This window comes from Nothoprocta perdicaria, unplaced genomic scaffold (genome assembly GCF_003342845.1).
Source record: "Nothoprocta perdicaria isolate Ctin4 unplaced genomic scaffold, notPer1 scaffold_300, whole genome shotgun sequence".
Classification (NCBI taxonomy): Eukaryota; Metazoa; Chordata; class Aves; order Tinamiformes; family Tinamidae; genus Nothoprocta; species Nothoprocta perdicaria.
The window spans coordinates 272,462-292,921 of record NW_020455534.1 but is presented as its reverse complement, the minus strand read 5'-3'; positions in this window follow the sequence as shown (position 1 = coordinate 292,921).

Below are 20,460 nucleotides of genomic sequence, written 5' to 3'. Positions count from 1 at the left end.
ACATGTATAAGTACATGAAGGGGGAATGTAGGGAGGAAGGGGCCAAGCTCTTCACAGTGGTGGCCAGTGACAGGATAATGGGTGCAAGCTGCAACACAGGAAGTTCTATCTCCATGCGAGGAGGAACTTTTTTACTGTGAGGGTGACAGAACCCTGGAACAGGCTGCCCAGGGAGGTTGTGGAGTCTCCTTCTCTGGAGGTCTTCCAAACCCACCTGGATGCCACCCTGTGCCACATGCTCTGGGTGTCCCTGCTTGAGCAGGAAGGTTGGACTAGAGGTCCCTTCCAACCTTAACCGTTGACCGTTTCACCTTTAGCCATTCTATGATTCTGTGATTCTGTAATTGAGCATGGTTTCTTAAAATCCTTTTCTTATATATCTGTTTTTTAGAACTTCTTTGCTTCTTTTATCCAGGAAATAGTATATTTATAGGGCTGTTTTATTTTAGAAGCATTTGTTTTCATCTTTCAATGGAATTAATGCAAAGTTATTTTCTCTAACTACTTTTACATATTTTTTTTCTTAATGGTTGAGATGGTAAATAACTCTAGCTAATGATGTTGTGTAAAGTATACATTGTGGCCTTGCAAAAAGAAGGTGAAAAAGTGTACTGGCTAGTGCTCAGCATGTTACAGTATGAGTGCAAGTGAATTGTGCTAAGGTGAATACAGCGAGGGTGCCTGCACGCTGATCACCTTAGCTTCAGTTTAGCTGAGTCCCTTAATCTTTAACAGATTAAAACTTTGAGATGTAAAAATCCTGTTGATTTTGGGAAAAAAAAAAAAAAAAAAAAGATTATGATCAGTCCATACCTAATTAAAACAATGAATATAAATATGATTTTTTTTTGTATTCTGCAGGAATGTACGGATATGGCAGTGATAAGGTATGAGCCATCAAATTAGGCTAAGTTAGTTGTAAAAAAATTCTCACTTAAGTGGTCCTAAATTGTTGGCAATAGATTAGCTTTCTAGAATAAAAATATACTCTTCCCTGAATCAAAAAAAAGTAAGTGCTGTCAGAAATACAATATATACATAAACCATCCTTAAGAGAGGACATTGAAATACTGAAACAAAAATAATAGGTTTACCATCTATGTACAAGCCATCATACTCAAGAAAGTAATAGCCCTATATGGCTCTTCCCTACCACTACAGTGCTGCATAAAAGGCAGAAAAAGATATATGATATGTTGGAAATTTAGAACTCAAAATGGAAATTCAGAAAATATGATATGGAAATGTGGAAGTCAAAGCAAACTTCTGTCTGCCTTGCTGATAAAAGGAGAGTTGAGTAAGGCTGGGAGCACAAATCTGAGGGTGATAGAGAGGCTTCTTGCTGGGGAAGAGCTGAGGCTGAGAGATAAGGAGATATGGGAAGCCTCTTCGTGAGTCTAATAACTGACATACCAAAAAAAAAAAAAAGTCAAAATTTACATGTTTGGTTTCTGGAGAGGTTTTGGTATAATGTACTTCTGTGCCTCTGCATCTTGCTTAATGTCTATTAAATTTCAATAGTCTGTGCACAGAAGTCCAATTTTAAATGAGCTTCCTCAAGGTAGTATGCATTGGCCGTTATAGGAACCATGTAAAGATAAAAAGAAAACAATTAATTAATTCCAGTGAAACTTTTGCTGTGCTGCAGAGGTCTGCTGCCATTGTATGCATTCGTTTGGCAGCCCTACCTTCTCACTGCTGTGTCTGCACAGCTCAGAACTACGCCAGGAGCATTTTAAGACAAGGTAGCTGTGAAAAAAAAACAAAGACAAAAACTTGTCATTCTTTATAACTCTTCTATAGGTTTCACTCTCCTTAAGTAGATATATCTTTTTTTTTTTTTTTTTTCTGTCACAATCCTGACTGTTAAGCTTATATGCAACCTTTGTGAATAAACTACTTACTACTTGTTCGTTTGGTTTAATACCGGATAATAATTAACCAATGTACAATGTTTATACCTATGGGTTGTATGAATTGCTTACCTTTTGTTTGTTTAGCTACCTTTATTTAGGTACCTTTATTTATAGCATTGATAGCAAGTACCAGTAGATTTGTTTAAGATGGCATTTCTAAATTGCCTTCTATAGGAGGACTAGCAGAATGCCTTTACTCTCCCCACTGTGTATTTCTTCTGCTGGAGCCACCTAATGGGGAGTGGGGGGCTGAGACATGCACAAAAAAGAATAGCTGATGAGATGCCTCTTCCTTCAGTTTGTATGTGATGATTATGTAAAGCTGTTAAAATATCTTCCAAGTCACTGACACTTGCAAAAATTAAGGCATGACCAGACCTGGGGGGTTTCTGCTTAAGCTGAAAAGACGAGCATCCCTGGCTGTCTAGATTCTTGGTTTTTACCTCACAGATTTCAGTAACTGAAGAGATTCAAATAGTGGCCTTTTCTTCAGACCTCCTGTGGCATAATAGTGTTTGTTCTCTACAGATTATTAATAGTATTTGTAGACAAATTTGTAGTGTTTTCGTTTCTTTTTTTTTTTTTTTAAACAGCTGAGCTAACTTTTGTTTCCTACAAAGGCACATCACTGGTGGAACATACCAATGCTCAACTGCAACTCTGCAGTATGGTCAAGAGAAACAAGAACCACCCTCCATCTATCATCTTGCCCCAAAATAAACAATAAGTAAATCATAGCACCTGTAGAACAGTAGGAATTTGGCATAATAACTTTCTTAGTTGTTGTCACCCTCAAGCCTGCAACTCTGTAGATTCATTAAAAATTAATGCACTATCATTATCAAAGAAAATATCACATTTGCTTTTTTACATAACCACAAGAAGAAAGTGGAGTATGATACTTTATATATAAGAATATATACGTATGTATATATGCACACATATACAGTCTTCTGTGTATCAGCCTCATTATATAATCATTTTATTTTTAGTGAGAAAAAAAAAGAGCAAACCCAAAAGAATTGTAAGCTCTTCTCTCCTGTCTGCTATCACACAAAACCAAATGCTCAGATCCTCTATTCCCTTCATGTTTCTTTACTAACACAGGGATGATTATCTGAAGAGCAAAATATTTGTATTGCATAGAGGAATACCAGGTGAAAGAATGTGTTCTTGGCTGATATTTCCTACAAGCTGCAAGCTGTGGTGGGAGAGGGTCAGTCTGGATTTTCTCAAACAATCCCAGCTCAGTGTGAGCTGTCCAGCAACATGGGTTTGTCCAGCCCTCATTTTGCATTTGCTGCTGCTGCATTTGCTGAAAAGCTTAAGGAACAGTGGTCCTGTGAATTTAGGTATGAAATGATATTCAGTCATTTAGCTTGAGAGAAAATCAAAAAAAAAAAAAAAAAAAAGAGTGTTAGAAACCTATTTATCTTTGCTCTAAGTAGTATGTATTACATCACTTTGAAGATTTCTTTCTCAAATGAATAAAACATTCTAGAGGTTTGGTTTGCCTCACAGGTTTTAAGTGAATTTGCAGACTTTTCCAGATGAACATCCACACCATAGTTCAGATTTGACTTTCTTATATTTTCTTGGTTGCATCCCAGTGTTCTGTATTTTTTTTTACTCCCCATTTGTTGCCAATATTTTGTTAAAATTATCACCACAAGGTGGAGTTCTGAATTTTCTAGGATGAGCAGTCACTTCATTATATCAACAAGGAGCAGACGAAATTTCTTCCTAACTATTTTACTTCAGTTATGTCTCAAAGTTTACAGGAGTTTCTATCACTATGAACATACAATACGATACAAGGATAAAGTGGTAACTCTGGAACTGTTTCTCTAGTCAAGATAGAGTCTTAATAGTTAGTCCTAGGTTTAAGGTATATACTTAACTGAGCAGAGGAGTATATAATGATGTCATTTTACTGCCTAAGAATCATTTTTTTTTCTTCCCCTTTTATTCCTTAACATGTGCCAAGGTTCTACACCACATCAAAGATGTGACCACAGAGATCTTACTAGTGCTTAGAGAGAAGTATTTTTCTGACATACGGACACCTGAAATTTTTGGAAGGAAAGCACTGTTGACATTTATCACCTATATAAGCAGTGACTTTTATGGCATATATGTGATTTAATTGGTATAATTAGTTGGCTGGCCTAGTGCAAGTTTCATGCACAAACAAATTGTAAGAACTTTTTTGAGTTTCAGTTATGGAGTTGCCATGATTTATTGCTTTCTAAAGGGGATAGATGTTTTAACAAAGGTAGAGATTGAAGAGCTATGCATTTTATTTTTTAAATTGATCTCCTCTAAACATAGTGTTTTATAAATCAGTGTTTCTAATTCATTCTAGAGTACTTCTCTATGACCAGTACTTTATCTATGACCATTCAGATCTCAGTTTGAATAGTTAATATTTTATATCTTTTCAACTTTCTATAAGCTATAGAATCTGGGAGAATTCCAGATGATGAAGAAGCTGGTTAATGGCTGGTCAGGCAGCTGAAGTAACACAGCAGTTGTTAGTAATTTGTGACATTGTGGTGCTGAAAGGACAGCTCATGCAGTACTAAGGAACCATTAATAAACAACAAATAGAATACAGTAATGTTTACAGTAAAATAATTACATAGATCAGTTAACAGTTATAAAATTTTCATTTATCATAAGTATTGATAATTATTTATAGTATTCTTATTTCTTGTCAAATACATTAGAGTAAATTAGGTCACACAAAGCTGTGCTCTATGAGGGCAGCCCTTTCTCTAAAGGTTTCTTATTTTAATGCTCTTATTTTAATGCTAATTTTAATGCTTGCATTAACAGATGGAAAATATTTTAACATTTGGTGCATCTATTTATGATTTGACATGTCATTGCCATTCATCTTTCCTGAGATGCTCCTGCTTTACGATCGTGCGATATTATTTTAATCTGCTATGTTGCTCAATATTGATGAAGAGTTCAAATTATTGCACTTTAATTAAATATATAAGAATTATAATGAGGTAATTCATACTTTACTATTTTTTTTACTAATTTATTCAGTAGGACTTTTGTCTCTGAATTTTTGAATAAATGTTGAAAATCCAATTAATACTTTCACTTTTCTTATGTTACCCAGAAGTGACTCAGTTTAGCAAAAAATAAAACATAACGAAAACCCTCAAGCAGATAGACTTTACTTTAAAGCTTGAGCATACATCCTAAATTCAGTAGTCACAAGCATATGACAGAATACAAACAAAAGCGTTTACTTATGGTACTGAGATAAACTTGCATTTATGCAAAATACCAGCTGCATGCTTAAACAATTTTGATGGCATGATACAGGTACAGAACTCCATGGTCTAGATTAGATTTCCTAGAATCATAGCCAGCTTTTGATTCTTAGGAGCCTCGGGCTACAGAGAAAGAATCCTGGAAAATGCTGTTAAAAAAGGCGACAGAAAACAAGCCCCCACTTAGAAGAAATATAACACTTTCAGCTATCTCTTTTCGTGAATCAAGTAGATATTTGCAGTTCTTAATGCTGCATGTATTAACCCTGCAACTGCATTATTTGATTACTGTTACCTGCCTTAGTTTGGCCTTTTGTCTGTCCCTCTGAAAACTTCTTTTTTTTTAGACAGAGTTAGATATTTGTGCACTAGACTTATAACACAAGTACTATATGGAAGTTTGGAGCACAAATGCATTATGCCCCTAGCGTATTGACTGAATTCATGTGGAGTTGACTATAACACCATTTCTGTGAATGTGACAGTCCATGGGTGAAATATCTTTATTATGTTGTCCTGAAGACAACTGTGTCAGCTAAGCTGAACAACACTGCTTCTGTCAACCTCTTGTTTTAGAAACTTTTTCTATGTCAGAAATAAGAGCAAGACCTTATGCCAAAGTGTTATTTGTTAGAACCAAGTTCTTTATGGTCATGATAGTTTGTTGAAGTAAGTACTCCAGAAATCTGTGAGTGTAACGTTAACTAGAATCAACATCTTTTCTAATTTGGGAAGAAATATAGCAGTTGTTTTCTCTTTAGTCAAGATGTAGACCAAGGACAATCCATATCCCAGTTACTGTGGTGGTGGAATAATGGTTCCGATTCTTCTCTAGCTTCATGTGGAGGCAATACATCTGAAAATGCTTAATAACAAAGATCAAATCTCCTGTTCTGAAATTAATACTTCCTAACTGCAAAAAAATTATTCAAACTGTTGTCTGTTTTATTCTTTGAGATTTTGGTTGTTACAAATCTCAGTTATTCATACTCACTCAAATTAAATAAAACCTATTTATTGAATACATGAATGCAATTCATTAAATTTCAGTGAAGAGAAAGAAAAAAAAAAGAAATCGTACTGTAATTCTGGGAGGATTAAAAGGGTGAAGCTAAAGGAGATGCTTGCTGTAACTTGTGTTTAGAACAATGGCCTCAACACCATAAATATACTAGTATGCAAGTTTATATGGTATGTTTTATACTTACCATATGGAATTATATTTTGTTACAATGTAGCTGTTGCTAGTCCATTTTTTCCCCCCTATCCTAAATAAGCATGAAAGATCTAACAATTTCTATCTCATTTCTCAATCTCAAACTGCTCTAAGTTGTCTTTACCTTTCTGAAGATTTTATTCCAATTTCACTATTCACAGGAGTTCCTTTTTATTTAATGTCACTTACATTGTGATGAATGTTATCTACACATATTCAATCTTTTCATACAACCACTTAAGTTGAATTTGTATAACTGGACCTATTAGGACACACTAAAGATAACTCAAATACAAGGTATGCAAAATTTAATTGAGAAAGTGGGTTACGAGTTCTGTAATGATTCTGACTGTCATGTACAACATTTTGGTTATTTTTTGCATTTCTCGGTTCCAAGGCTCAGCTTCTTCTTTTGATATCTTTTAATTCCTTCAGTATTTACTTTACTGATAGTGAATAAGTTCACCAACTTATGCCTAAAACTGAGTGGACTGCAGTAAAATATAATCCAAATGTAGGTCAAGTCTAGGTTTAATGTAATTTGCTTGAATTCAAATCTGGATCTTCATTCATTTTAGTAGGGAATAGGTTTCTGCTCATCAGAACAGGCTGTTCTTTAACATGCAAAGGTAGACACTGACTAGAGATTAGAGACACAGAAACTATATATCTAGAGAAGAGAGATAGTGGTATGTGTGTTTATTTATGTGTATCCCTACATGGAAATTATATATATATATGCATCTTTCCATTTCTACTGCAGAGAGGGAGAGAAAAAAGAAAGAAGAAAGGAGAGGGGAGGGAAGGGGAGGGGAGGGGAGGGGAGGAGAGGCGAGGCGAGGCGAGGCGAGGCGAGGAGAAAAAAAGAAAAAGGAAAGAGAGAGGAAGAGAATAAGTGTGAAAAAAGGAGAAAAAAAGGAAAGAGAAGGGAAGAAAAGAGAATGAAGAAAGAGAAAGTGAGAATGAAAAAGGAGGGGAGAGAGAGAACAAGAAAGAAAAAAATGAAGGAAAAACGAGGAAGTTGGAGATAAAGAAGGAGAGAAGGGAGAAAAAAGGGAGAAAGCAAGAGAGAAAAGAGGAAAAAGAAAGAGAAGGAAGGAAGGAAGGAAGGAAGGAAGGAAGGAAGGAAGGAAGGAAGGAAGGAAGGAAGGAAGGAAGGAAGGAAGGAAGGAAGGAAGGAAGGAAGGAAGGGTAGAACAGATATGGAGAGATCTGAATGGTACTATTTGTTTGGTCATTAAATATATGTACAGGACTGGAATGGATCCCAGATCACAATCTAGTCTATCTCCTCTTATGAATTAAGATTAAATACATTAAGATCATCCCTAATGGGCATGTATTTAACATGTTCTTAAAAAAAAAAAAAAAAAAAAAAAAAAAAGAAGTTTTAGTATTGTGGATTGCATATCAATGGTAATCTGCTCCATCACTTAACTGTCCTGATAGCTGGGCTGTTTTCAATTAGCTTCTAATTTAACTTCCCTGTGCTGTGTTGGTTACTGTAATTAAAAACAGATCTATTTTATCTATATCTTTCTTAGAACTTGGAGGCCCAACTAAAAACACTGCTGTTGCTGAGACTTCAGGAGTGATTTTCAAGAAGTAGTACATCTCTTGTCTTCTGTACAAGATGCCATGGCCACAAACTGAAACACAGGAAATTCCATCGGGACAGAAGGAAACACTTGTGTGTTTCTATCAGTGTATTCCTGAATCCACTTTATTTTGTTGCAACAGTACCATAACTCTGGACAATTTGTCACTTTGTGACCTACCACATTGTCATGCCTTTTTCTGTTATGTAGGCAGTTATCCTATATAGTGTTGTTTTGAAATGTTTATTACTAGAGAACAAATATGTTGCCTATGCAATTTTGCCAAAATTAAAGACAATTTACTATATTCCTGGCTCAACCGAATTCTGTCAACATTTAATTGAATAACTGAATATCTGAATTCATAAAAATGTTGACCTTTCTAAATGACTGAAAATTTATCCTTTGATAATAAGGAACATCTCTGAAGTTGAGCTCATACTAATATATATATTTGAAAGATTATAATTTTCAGTTTATAAGCCAAATGCTGCTTTCTGAGATCCTGGAGTGAAAACACTTACTCCAGCTGTTCCCTCATATTTGGCCCCATCAAAGCTGATAAAAATATGTGTATTACTGTGAATACTGATTCATAGTGTAATTCCCTTATTACAGAAAAAAAATATATATATCCAAAAATACAGTTATAGTAAGGAATCTAGGTAGCCTTTTTTCCAAAGTTAAGGATTAGAAAAGACATGGTAAAATATACTCCAGTAAGATATTTTTCTGTGTAAAAGTGAAACCTTGCATAATCTGAAGAAAAATAATTCTAGTTTCAAAATGATGTTCTGGATACAATGCCTCATGTTGTGGATGTTATGATCAGGGAATTCTCTTTCACTACCCCCATATATTAGAACCAGTTATGGCCTATATAACTGTCACTGTTTCAGTAACCTGCAGATTTGTTGCCATAAAGGGGCTTCCCAATAAACAAAGTTATTCTTATTTATTAAGTCAGCAGTTGGATCAAAAGCTGAACAGAGATGCCTGTTGTGTAAAGATCTGAGGTTGTATGCAACATATTTTGAAATGCTATATATGGACAGGAGAATATAGTCATGGTTACGGCAGTGGGCAGGAAGTCACAATTTTGAGTCTTGGCTGTGCCACAGACTTGCAGTGTGACTTTGGACAAGCTACTCTTTGTGCATTAGCTAATAATACTATCTCTATCTCCCAGGAGTGTTGTGAGAATACATTCATTAATGTTTGTAAAGCGCTTGGATGCTATAGTGATGGGGCCATATAAGCACTTAGAGAAACAATCCATTTTTGCAACAATGTGCAATCTGCCTGACTAAGGACTTTTTTTACTGGAAGTTTTTCATAGCTGCTTGTTATGAATAAATCTATTTTATAATGATACAGTGAGGTTAAACTGCCTTTTGGAGTGCAGTTTCACTTTAGTATTCAGAACAGGTGTAAACACTCATAAGTTTGAAAGCTGTTCCCAAGGAAAGAGAATAGAATTTTTATACTCATACATTTGAATGGAAAAGATACCCCTTCTGATTCATCTCATTCAAAACATGGAGAATTATTTACATCTGTATCTGTCTCACAACTAGTTTATTCTGTTTCAAGTGCTTCTCATTACATTGTCTAAACTACCTCCCCAGGCAAGTCATTTCATTGCCTAATTGCCTTTAAAGTTAAACAGTTTGCTCAAATGTCTACCCTATTTTTCTCCTTGTGGATATAAGCTGCTCTTTTAGTCTGTCCTTTCTTTCTGAAATAACCTTCACTCGTTTGTTTTCAGTTCAGACACACGACAGAGTTGTAGCAGGTTAACAAGTTATTGCTTTAGCTCTGATGGGAGGTAAATTGGTAAGGCACTGTAATTTGATAATTTGCCTGGCTGAGTGCTCAGTATTAAAACCTGAATATGAGGCTCAGAGCACTAGCACTAAGCTGAAGGAGAAGAATATTTGATATTCTCAAGGCCTTTGTAGAAAAGTTGCTGCTGAGAGAGTCCAAAGTGGAGGAATAGTGCAGTAAAGACTTCATAAAGGGTTTTATTTTGTTTTATTCTCTTTCGTAGAAACTAGTGGCAGCAGATAAATTATGGAAGTGAGGTATCTGAATGAGTGTGAGTAGTCCCTGAGGACATGGAGAGGGATCTGCAGTTTTGGAAGGCTTGGGAAGCAAGGTATCTGTTGTGCATCTGTGTATGCCTAATAACTTTCTAATTTGGGGGTTGAGTTATTCCAAATTTCTCAGAGAGGCAGAAGTCACAAATATAATTAAGTTTCTGAAGGTTTATGAAAATAAGTGATAATTAGAAGACAGAGACCCTATAAATGTCTCAGCTGTTGGAAGAAATATGATGTCAGCTCATATGCTATTCAATCTAGAAAATCCACACAGTCTTCAAAAATATCCAACTGTGAGAAATCAGAACTTATAATCAATTACAAGTTGTAAACATATAGGAAAGTAGGCATCATTTGTTCAGGAATGGAATTACTTATCAATTAGCAGCTTTTAACACTTATGCAGTCTTTGCTGTGAAGTCCATCCCTGCATTATTGTTTTTTGAATACATGCTGAATAGGATTGTTTTTAATGAAGCTTCCATATGAAAGACAGTGGAAATCTTTTTCAAGATGATGGTTTCTCAAGATTAATATTGTTTTCAGCTATTTTTTCACTTTCGTAGCTATTCTGGAGAACACTTTTCCCATATTCCCATATTCCCTCTCCACCTCTCCACCACCTTTCCCTATAAGCACTGGGAATCAAATGGGGTTAATATTATCCTCTATATATACTGTGTACCACCCTAGACAGAAGAATAGGCCAAAAAAAAAAAAAAGGAGAGAATTAAGCTACACTATTTTAGGGCTGTGGCAACTTATTCCTTCATATAAAAGCTCTTGTTTTCTGGGTTTGGCTAAACACTCAACACAGCCATCTTTCCTTACAGTCCATTAGTAAATATTGTACTTGAGTATTTGCATTATGGATTTCCTAATAAAAAATCCAGATTTTTTATTAACAGCTGATGCAGAATTGAATAAGTGTCAGTGAATTTGAGTAAAGGAAGTGTGATTAACGGCAAATAGTGTCACGTTATTATTTTCTCTATTTTTTTTATATCATAAAAATCCCTTTCCATCTTTTAGTTTATTCATGTTTCTATTTATTAGGCATTGTTTAAGTCCTTCATTAAAAAAAAAAAATCTTGGAACATTTTTGCATGATAAAATAATGCAATGACAATAAACACTCTACCAAAACTAATATAATGTAGCTCCTTGGATTACTTTTATCTTCTTCAAAAATAGAAAATATTTTGCCTTTTGTGTGAAAATAATTCTCTTTGATACACTGAATGCATCACAGAAACAATTAGGGTGATAAAGATGAATACAGTTTGAACAAGCAGTTTATGAAATAAAGGATGCCTGTCTACAAAACCCAGCTCTAGTAGTCAGCCAGTTAAAAAAAGAGAAACACAAATGTGAATGTGAAGTCTCTCAGAAAATGTTTCGTTTTGCAGTGTCTGTCAAAAGAAAGATACACATCTTTACCCTTTTATCTGGAAAGGAGTTAGACCTACTCAGCATCTTATATTTGTATTACTATGTTTTAATGACTCTCTTATCAAATTTAAACAACTTCTTGAGGCTATCTTTCTGTATGAGAAGCAGCAGAGTAAATAATCTGATGTATCACCAAAATGTAAGAACCTTTTCCTTATCGCAAAGTAAATTGTAGTGATTTTTCACAGTCGGAGGTGATTGACTCATATACTGATTTTTATCTGCTTTGATAGGACAACAGTATTGATAAACACCTTCATACCTATGGCATCTCTTTAGGACTGATGCCAGTTGCAGATCCTTGTATCACCATAATGGCTTCTCCCTTGCTGATCGCCGTGGTGTCCTTAACCCTCAGGCAGTGCTCTTCAATATCCAGTTAATCAAGATCTTACCTTAGTACTTGATATTTCAGTTTGCTACCTAAAATAAACATCTGCCTCTCCTATCTCCTCTATATTCTTTTGTAGCTATTACAAAGAAAACATATTTAGAAGGAAACGGATGATACTAGAAGAAAAATCTGTTAAAAATATCCTCGAAGAATACCAAATATTGGCATTTAAAATAATATTAAAGAAACTGCCCAGTTAAAATGCTCTTTTAAACGTAACAGTTATTCTAGTTAATTATACTGTCTTTTGCTAGGCCCTCTTTTCTAATAGCAATTGGCATGAGTTTTAGGAGTCTGATTTGTTCTTTCTGTTTAGAAGAATGCGATTTTTTTCCCATGGAAAAGATTTTTCTGTCATTGTTTCTTCATAAAAGGAAAAGCAAGCTGTTCCTGGATGCAACTTTTGGTTAAAGCACTAGAGCTTTAATATTTAGTTTTTATTAAATACAGGTGAGGTTTTACTATGAAGGCAATAATTAGATAAGTGCTACGTGTACTATATTTCATTTTTAAATATTTTTAGATATAAATATTTATATATTTTATATATATTATTTATATAATTTAATCTTTTAAAGAATGAATGGAGAGGGAAAGACTCTTTTATCTAGTTTCAGTTATATCAAATGCAATTTGATATGCATTTGATTAACTAATATCTAAACAAAAAAAAAAAGCAAAACCTAAATTAGGGAAGGGCCATTTTATTACTTATGTTCTTGGCATCTTTAAGCAGCTGTTACATATGGTAAGATAAAGACAAGGGAAACTTTGATGTCTTCAGTTCTAAATCTTCAGGTTTGTGAGCTGTTAGACCCCTAATGATGTAGTTTATTCTGTGTTCATTTCCTTTTGCATTTTCAGAAGTGATTTCAATTGAATCATTTATGGTTCTTCCATTCAGATTATAACAGCTATTTTGGAGCGGATAACCCTCAATGGCTGTATATGAGACATTGCCCGAGGTGCTTCCAAGATGCTTTTGAGCTGGGTAAGGAATACACCGAGCGTTGACACATTCTCAAAGCACTATAGCATGGATTGAGAGCATATGGCTTATAAAATGTGTTACCAACCTATTATTCTGTGCAATATTGACAGAGAGGACTCTTTTGAAATGTTAAACAAAACAAAATAAACATTAAAAAATAGTGTATTTTCAAAAATGAAATAGAGTATCTAATCTGCATGTTCATAGGTAAAAGCAAAGATACCGTTACCTGCTTCTGATGTGTCTACTTTTTCTACAGAAGCCTTTCAGTGTATATTATACTAATGTCATGGCATAAAATTACCAGCATATTGGTAATGTAAACTGTACTAAGATATTCACTGTGATTTCAAGATTTCAAGACCAAAACTAAGAGTTTTTGTCTTAACCAATGTTCTGCTTTAAGGCTCTAACTTGCTTGAACTTGTGTGCAGCCCCCAAAGCATGAGATGTTGGAGTGGACCTATCAATCAACTGAGTGTGCATTCAATGAAGGATCAGAAGAAAACTTTCAGTCTCTTGTTCAAGACTCTGTTGAGGAGTGCAAAGCTCAGGACAGTCTAGCGTAGTTTGTGTAATGGCAAAAGCTCCCAGGAGTTGGTACAGAGATGGGTCCATGATCTACTTCACTCCTGTAAAGCTGTCCACTTCACTCCTTTAAGGCTGAACAATGACTGGGGGGAATGCATATTATGCCATAGAAAAGGATGCTACACTTGTCCATTTAATGCCCTTTGTGATTTCCAGTCTGTCTGAAATCTGGCTGAATGGGCTGCAATGTCTCCAGGAATTTTACTGAACTTAATCCACGCTGTGTGCTGTCCATAATTTCAGTTGCAACTTAACAAAGATAATACTGCTGTGCGTGTGAAGGGCACTGTTTTAATGGCTGTTTTTTATTGTTTTTGTTAAACGCTCAAATCTTAAATGCTTCATCTCATGTTGTAATTAAAGCTTTCTATTTTAAAGCAGTGTAAGTATGCAGAAAAAGAGTTCCTATTAGAACTGCATAATTCAAAATAAAACCATAGAGGATGCTGCCCTTTAAAAATATGCTGTTTTGAAGAAGCTGCTATGCAGTGGCTATTTCTTTAGCTCTAGTAAGTTATAGGCTGCATGAGGTAAATGGTAAGTAGAAAAAATAAACCTTATACAAGCAAGCAAATAGCAAGCATCTTGTGCATGTAAGGAAAGCTATACTAATCTGCAGTTCCTGCCATTATCCCACCACAGGTGTATATAGATGGGCCTCCAAATTGTTCATTCTTCATAGCAATGAGTTCAGAAATAAATTTCAGGTTAGCTTGCAGTAATCCACTTCATCCTACTGAACAAAATATGTCTTATACCACTTAATATTATCTGGCTATATCTAGTAATAGCTAGAGACTAGCTATTTTGTGCACACTGTCTCTCACTCTCTCTCTATCAAGAACTGGTAGTCTATATTATACATGAATAGCTTATAAAATTATTGTTTTATATTTTAGATATCTGTTCTGAGATATAATACAAATTTGAAAACAGTTTTCTCACTTATTTAGGATTGTGGAATGAAGTGCTTAAATGTAATATTTAAAATTCTGAGACTCATGTTGCAGTCTGATGCAAGTGTAGATCTACTGAAAACATAAGAATTTTTAGGCTTAAGAATGCCATAATAATAAAACCATTTTAATTCATACATGTAATCTAATCATTGTTTATTTTGTGCATGTAACAGTGTTCAACTGTTTATTTCAAGTTGTGAATAATTTTTAAAGCATCTGCATTTAACATCTGTCTGAAAAGTATTTGTTTTCTCCATATTGGTTTATTAGCGGTCAAAGATTTCCCATTCTTGTGATAGTATCACCCAGTACATATGTATACTGCACATTCTCTCTAACTGTGGAGAAGCCTTGGTGTTTGCTCTATGTGTACTATATTTTGGTGGTAGTTTGCTTTCCTGCTTTCTACAGTAAGAGTCACCAAAGGAAGGGGTCAAAAGAATCCATGGTGGCCTGAATGAAGCTCTTTATTATCAATTTCTGTGAATTTTCATCTTAGCACTTCTGCAGAATTTACAGAATTTTTACTGTGGCTTCAGGATAAAAGCTGACAGTTTGTGTGGGCATGTCTGACCCATTATGAAGGAGGACTGACTTACTGAATGCTGCTAAATTTAACTGTGTGCATTTAGGCCAGACCCTCAGAAAGTGATGATAGAAATTCTGTGGTCCATAACTATGTTTAAATGTGTTTAGTGATTCTAGTGATAAACATATTCATCATTGAAAGTTGAGGAGTAAACAATTATGTTTTGAGTTTTTTTTTTTTTTTTTAATCCAGATAATCTTAAAATATATAAAAAGAAAAACAGAGAAAAAATGAGGATAAATCCTATTCATTTCAGTGCAGTTTTTGTGTTTAGACTCATAATCTCATATGCTTTTCTTAGAAGTATTGTGAGTTTTAATACTTGTATACTTTCTCTGAATTATCATCTCAAGATGATATTTTTCTAACTGGAAAAATGAAGGAAAGCCCTAGAGGTATTGTAGACTTTCTCTTTGAGATTAGTATTCAGTCTACCTATTCACATATTTTAGCCAGATTCAGGTCTGTTTTGAAAAAAAAAAAAAAATAATAATAATAATAATAATAATAATAATAATAATAATAATAATAATAAAAAAAAATAAAAAAAGATCAAGGATAGAAATAAACCCGAAGAAGTTGGGAGAAGGAATGTAAAGGCAAACAGGCATTGCAATATTACAAATTCTGTCATTTAAAGATGTTTGGTCCTGTCAGGTTAGTATTTTTTTTTTTTTTTTAATATATAAATTTATCCATAGGTTGCCATAGCATATGTAATCATGTACCACAGAAATTAAATCATGTCATTTAGATGACTTCATGAAAGTATCTATACCTCTTTCTTTAAATATTTGTACCCTTCTTCTTCGGCAGTTTGAATAGAAAATAGGTACATTTCATAAAAAGAATTCCTTACTCTAGAGAGCAAGAACTAGTTTAAGCAATAACATGCTGCCCCTGGGTAGCTCCTCATTCAGCGCAGTGCATCTCAACTCTCCTGTGCATACTAGTTTTAGTGGTTTGGGATCTGTACTAGTGGCAGGTACCATTAGGGCAGGAGTTTTTAGGATCACAGATTTTGTAATCCCAGGTACACTTTTTTTCCTAGATAAGCGATTCCCCGTGTCATAATGTTGTCATTGTAACTACTCAGTAGAAAACCTCAGCTGCAGAGCTGGTTAGGCGAGAGCAGGAATAGCTGCAACAGTGTTGTCTGGAAGCTCTTCTGCTTGTGCGATGTAATCTCTTCCCCTTATAACTCCCACCCCCACCTTGAGGATTCCCGTTTGGTGAAACTCATGTGTTTTCCTCAGCTACAAGAGCTGTGAAGGGTTCCTCTGGAATATCTAAGTATAAATATCTAAGTGTGCCTTCAGTTGCTAGGCTATTTTTAATCAAAAGGGTGGTTACCAAGTTGTCTATAATTGTGTAGCTAAATGTGTCAAAGCAAAGACAGGTGCTCCCTGTAACAAGTTGAGTGTACAAGGTAAATTAAAGCGTACAAGGGCAATGTGGCCTGAGAGAGGTATTTAAAGAGTTGAATTATAGAAGGGCAGATTGCTGGATAAGCAGCTATGAGGGATATGATTCATGACTACAATATGGAAGGAGGACTTGGAAGGAATTTGGCTACACTATCCATAACACCTGTGACTGGTATATGATGTCATTTTGGATTTGTGTTCCTTTGGAATTTACCAGTGGTTCAAGGGGTCACAGCTATCTTAAGAGAACTTCCATTTCCTCTTATCTAACTCCTATACAGCCTTTGTCAGTAGTGGCCAAAAGCTATTACCAACTGGTGGCTGTTGTGTGTGAGAAAGTGAAATGAGTTCCCAATGGGCAACTGTCCACATGACGAAAAATGCTGGCACGGCTCTTTCTCTGTAAATAGAAAAGAGCAATGAAACCAAACCAGAACAGAAAGTCAGAATGATGGTAGGAAGAAGAGCTGCAAAATACTACAATTGAAAAGCCAAAGAAAATATATATATATATATATATATATATTTTTTTTTTTTTTACAAATACATCATAAGTACTAAGTAGGTGTGATTCACAGAAATAAATGTGAATTATATTGCACATTGATTATTCTTGAACATCCATGCCATGCTGTCCCTTTTATGAACCTGCTATTAGCAGAATGAACAGGAAGATGTGGTTTGGTCAAAAATGATTACAGCGTGTTAATGTACCACTTGATGAGGTATGTGAAGGAAAAAAAAAAAAAGGCAAAAATATTAGGTAGTCGTGGAAGGACATGATCATATGGTTGTGACTTAATGATTTTTATGTTAGCTGTGTCATGTCAGAAAACAGAGAATTGAACAGAATCTTTAAAGAATATCTTTTAGTACGGTGATGCTTAGCTTGCATTGCCTGAAGATCTGGGGCAATATTTTGTGGAGTACATGCAGTTGTCAGGAGTCCAGTAGTAAAGAAATGTGAAACAATTGTTGGAATGCAGAGAAATATTTTGAAGGCTGGAAAGAGTAATTAGTGAAAATATATCCATATGTACTCATACAGTGTATGTATATTGAATAACAGATCTTCTATTTTGGTAGATTAAAGATGGGAAAGAATTTTTAATGCCACCTCAGGCACATGTGAAAGATTAACTAGATAAATTTCAACAATATAAACCGTTAAACTTAGCATCAGGAGAGACGTCCCAGCTGAGAGGATAACTGGGCTGGAATAATCTGCTCAAGTGACTGGTGAAAGACAACCGCCTGAGTAACAAAAAAGTAGCAAAAATAAAACCCAGTGGGCCAGTGCCCAGTGGGCATTGGCAAAGGTTTGGGCAAGATAACCCTAATAATAGATTTGGTCTTTTTTTTCTTTTTTTTTCTTTTTTTTTTTTTTTTTTTTTTTTTNTTTTTTTTTTTTTTTTTTTTTTTTTGTGTGTGTGTGATTAAAGCTAGTAGTAGATTCCAAATTCATTAGTGAAAATGGGATAACGTCATCCTCTGCACCACTGCATTTAGTTTGTATTGGCTGTGCATGGTTTTGTTTTTTATTGCATGAATAGGAATAAAATCATGACATTAAAAAGAAAAGATCAAGAGTTTAGCTACAGTAGTATGGAGCACAATCTGAACAGGATCATTCAATTCCAAGAATTTTAACATCTTTTTATTTTATAAAATATCTCCGCACTGAAGAATAAATCTTGGTTATTTTGGTAAACATTTTTCATAGAATGAAATACAGAGTACAGAAAATACTTATAAACCACGAGAACTGAGTAAATGATGCTATCTTTGCTACTGAGTTCCAGTTTTAATAATCTGTAGAAGTCTTAATAAAAGGAACTTGTACTCCTTCAGTAAAAGAATTTATTTACAAAAGAGAATATATAGTTTGGAAATTATATACATATATATTTCTTTGATTTTTCTGTTATTTTTTGATTGCTTTCTCTTAAGAGTTTGGAAGTTCTTATTATCTCTCACACCTTTGCTTCTGCTCCTTGACCATCACAGAAAAGCATTCATCCCTACTTTTCCGGACTGCAACCGAGGTATATATTTTAACACCTTCACTAACCATTAGCCTTGTCAAGGAGGTTTCAGGTGCTCAGCATCCCTCCTCTAATGCTTAAATGTAACGGGGATATTTGCTGAAGAGTTTCCCAGGCTGGGACACAGCCAGTATGTGCACCCTTTGTGTATATGTTGCTGGAGAAGTGTGGGGTCAGATATCAGACCAAAAAAAAAAACAACAAAACAAAACAAAACAACCCAACGAAAAAAGAAAATCATAGTGAGTTATTTCAGTAAATCTCTCTGGGGATAAGCAGCTTAGAAATTGTTTGGTGTGTGCTATTCCACTAGTTGGGAGATGGAATGCAAATCTTAACAGGCTGAAAGATAAGGGGAATTTTTGTCAGTGGAATTTATTCAGAAAAATCTTTCAGAGAAGCCTGTGCTGGTAACTTGAGACAGCTTCAATATTTTATAAATCTTTATGCAGGTGACAAGTCAAAAAAAAAAAAAAAAAAAGGCAGCTATTTTTGTATTTTTGAACAGGACTCACCCTATTTGAAAGGTCCAAAGCTATTTAGAAAATACAAAAAGCACAGTGAACCATATTTAGTACAGCAAGCAGCGTTGCCAGGTACCACTGTCCTCCCAAATGGGAAGTCTTCTGGAATCCCTTGTTGCTATGAGACTAAATATCTCTGTACAGTGTGAGCACTGAACCAGATTTTGCTCCCACTTACACCAGCATGCATGTAGAGGGACTCCCCTGTGGCCGGGAAGCACAGTGCCAGATTCTGATGTCTTGCTTATTAAAAGGTCTGATTCAAAGCCCATGAGTATTTTGCTAATTCGGGAGCTTCAGAGAAGTAAGACTAGTTTAAAACTGAAGTACATGGGAGCAGGGCTGTCTTTTCGAACTTTGAAGGGAGTAAGCAAGAGGCTCTGACTCACTGGCAGTGTGACTTCACATACTTCCAGTCAAAAGAGTAAGTAATATGTTGTGTAAAATTGTTTACAGCTTCTCTCTCCAAAGCTAGTGTTCTCAGGCTGAAAGATATATATTTTTTATCCTGGTCTGCATAAATTCTTAAGTTTGAGATAATTTAAAGTCTAGTTACCTTTATCGCAGGACTTTTTCTTTTATTATTTTTTTGTGATTGCCTAAGCATAATATATGTGGATTTTCTCCAGACACTTGACACTTCTTCCTTTCTTCGAGAAGACAAATAAACAAACAAACCCCAATTTGAACTGAACCCAAGCATGGCTAATTTCAGAATGAAAGATATACAAAGGAATATCTCTAGCACAGCTATAACATTGCTTTAATATTGCATTGCTGTCATCTTCAAATATAGAAAACACAGCAAATGGGTTTATAGGGATTTGCGTGAAGTTTAAAATTCAAAAGATAGTTGCTCTTCATGTTTCTCCATGCTGTCGGTGAAAAAAAAACAAAAAGCGCAGGGAGGAACTTGACACAGATCAGCAACAGCAAAGGAGCCGTTCGCCCAGCTAAATATTGCTGTTTTATTAATCCGCGCTCCCAAACATCTAGAAAACAATCACTTTTTATTTTTTTATTTTTAATGAACAATATAAATAGCGGGCATTAAAAAAATAAAAAGGCATTTAACGGAATCGCGCTGAAAGCAGCCGCGGCTGAACTCGCAGCCATTCTCTTACTTCGTGTCTTCAGACCCCGCGGCCGCGCTCGGCTCCAGCTGAGCCGCTAACGCAGCCGCCCGCGCTGCGCGGGTTGCGCGGCGCAGGGCCGCGCTCTGCGGGAGCCGCGCGACTCGCTGCAGCGCGGGGCTCCGCGCGCCGCGCTTACCTCCGTGCGCCCGCGCCGCGCTCCTCCGCCGCTGCCCGGGGGCCCGGCCGCCGGGAACGGTTAACGGCGCCGCCACCACGCCTGCTCTCAG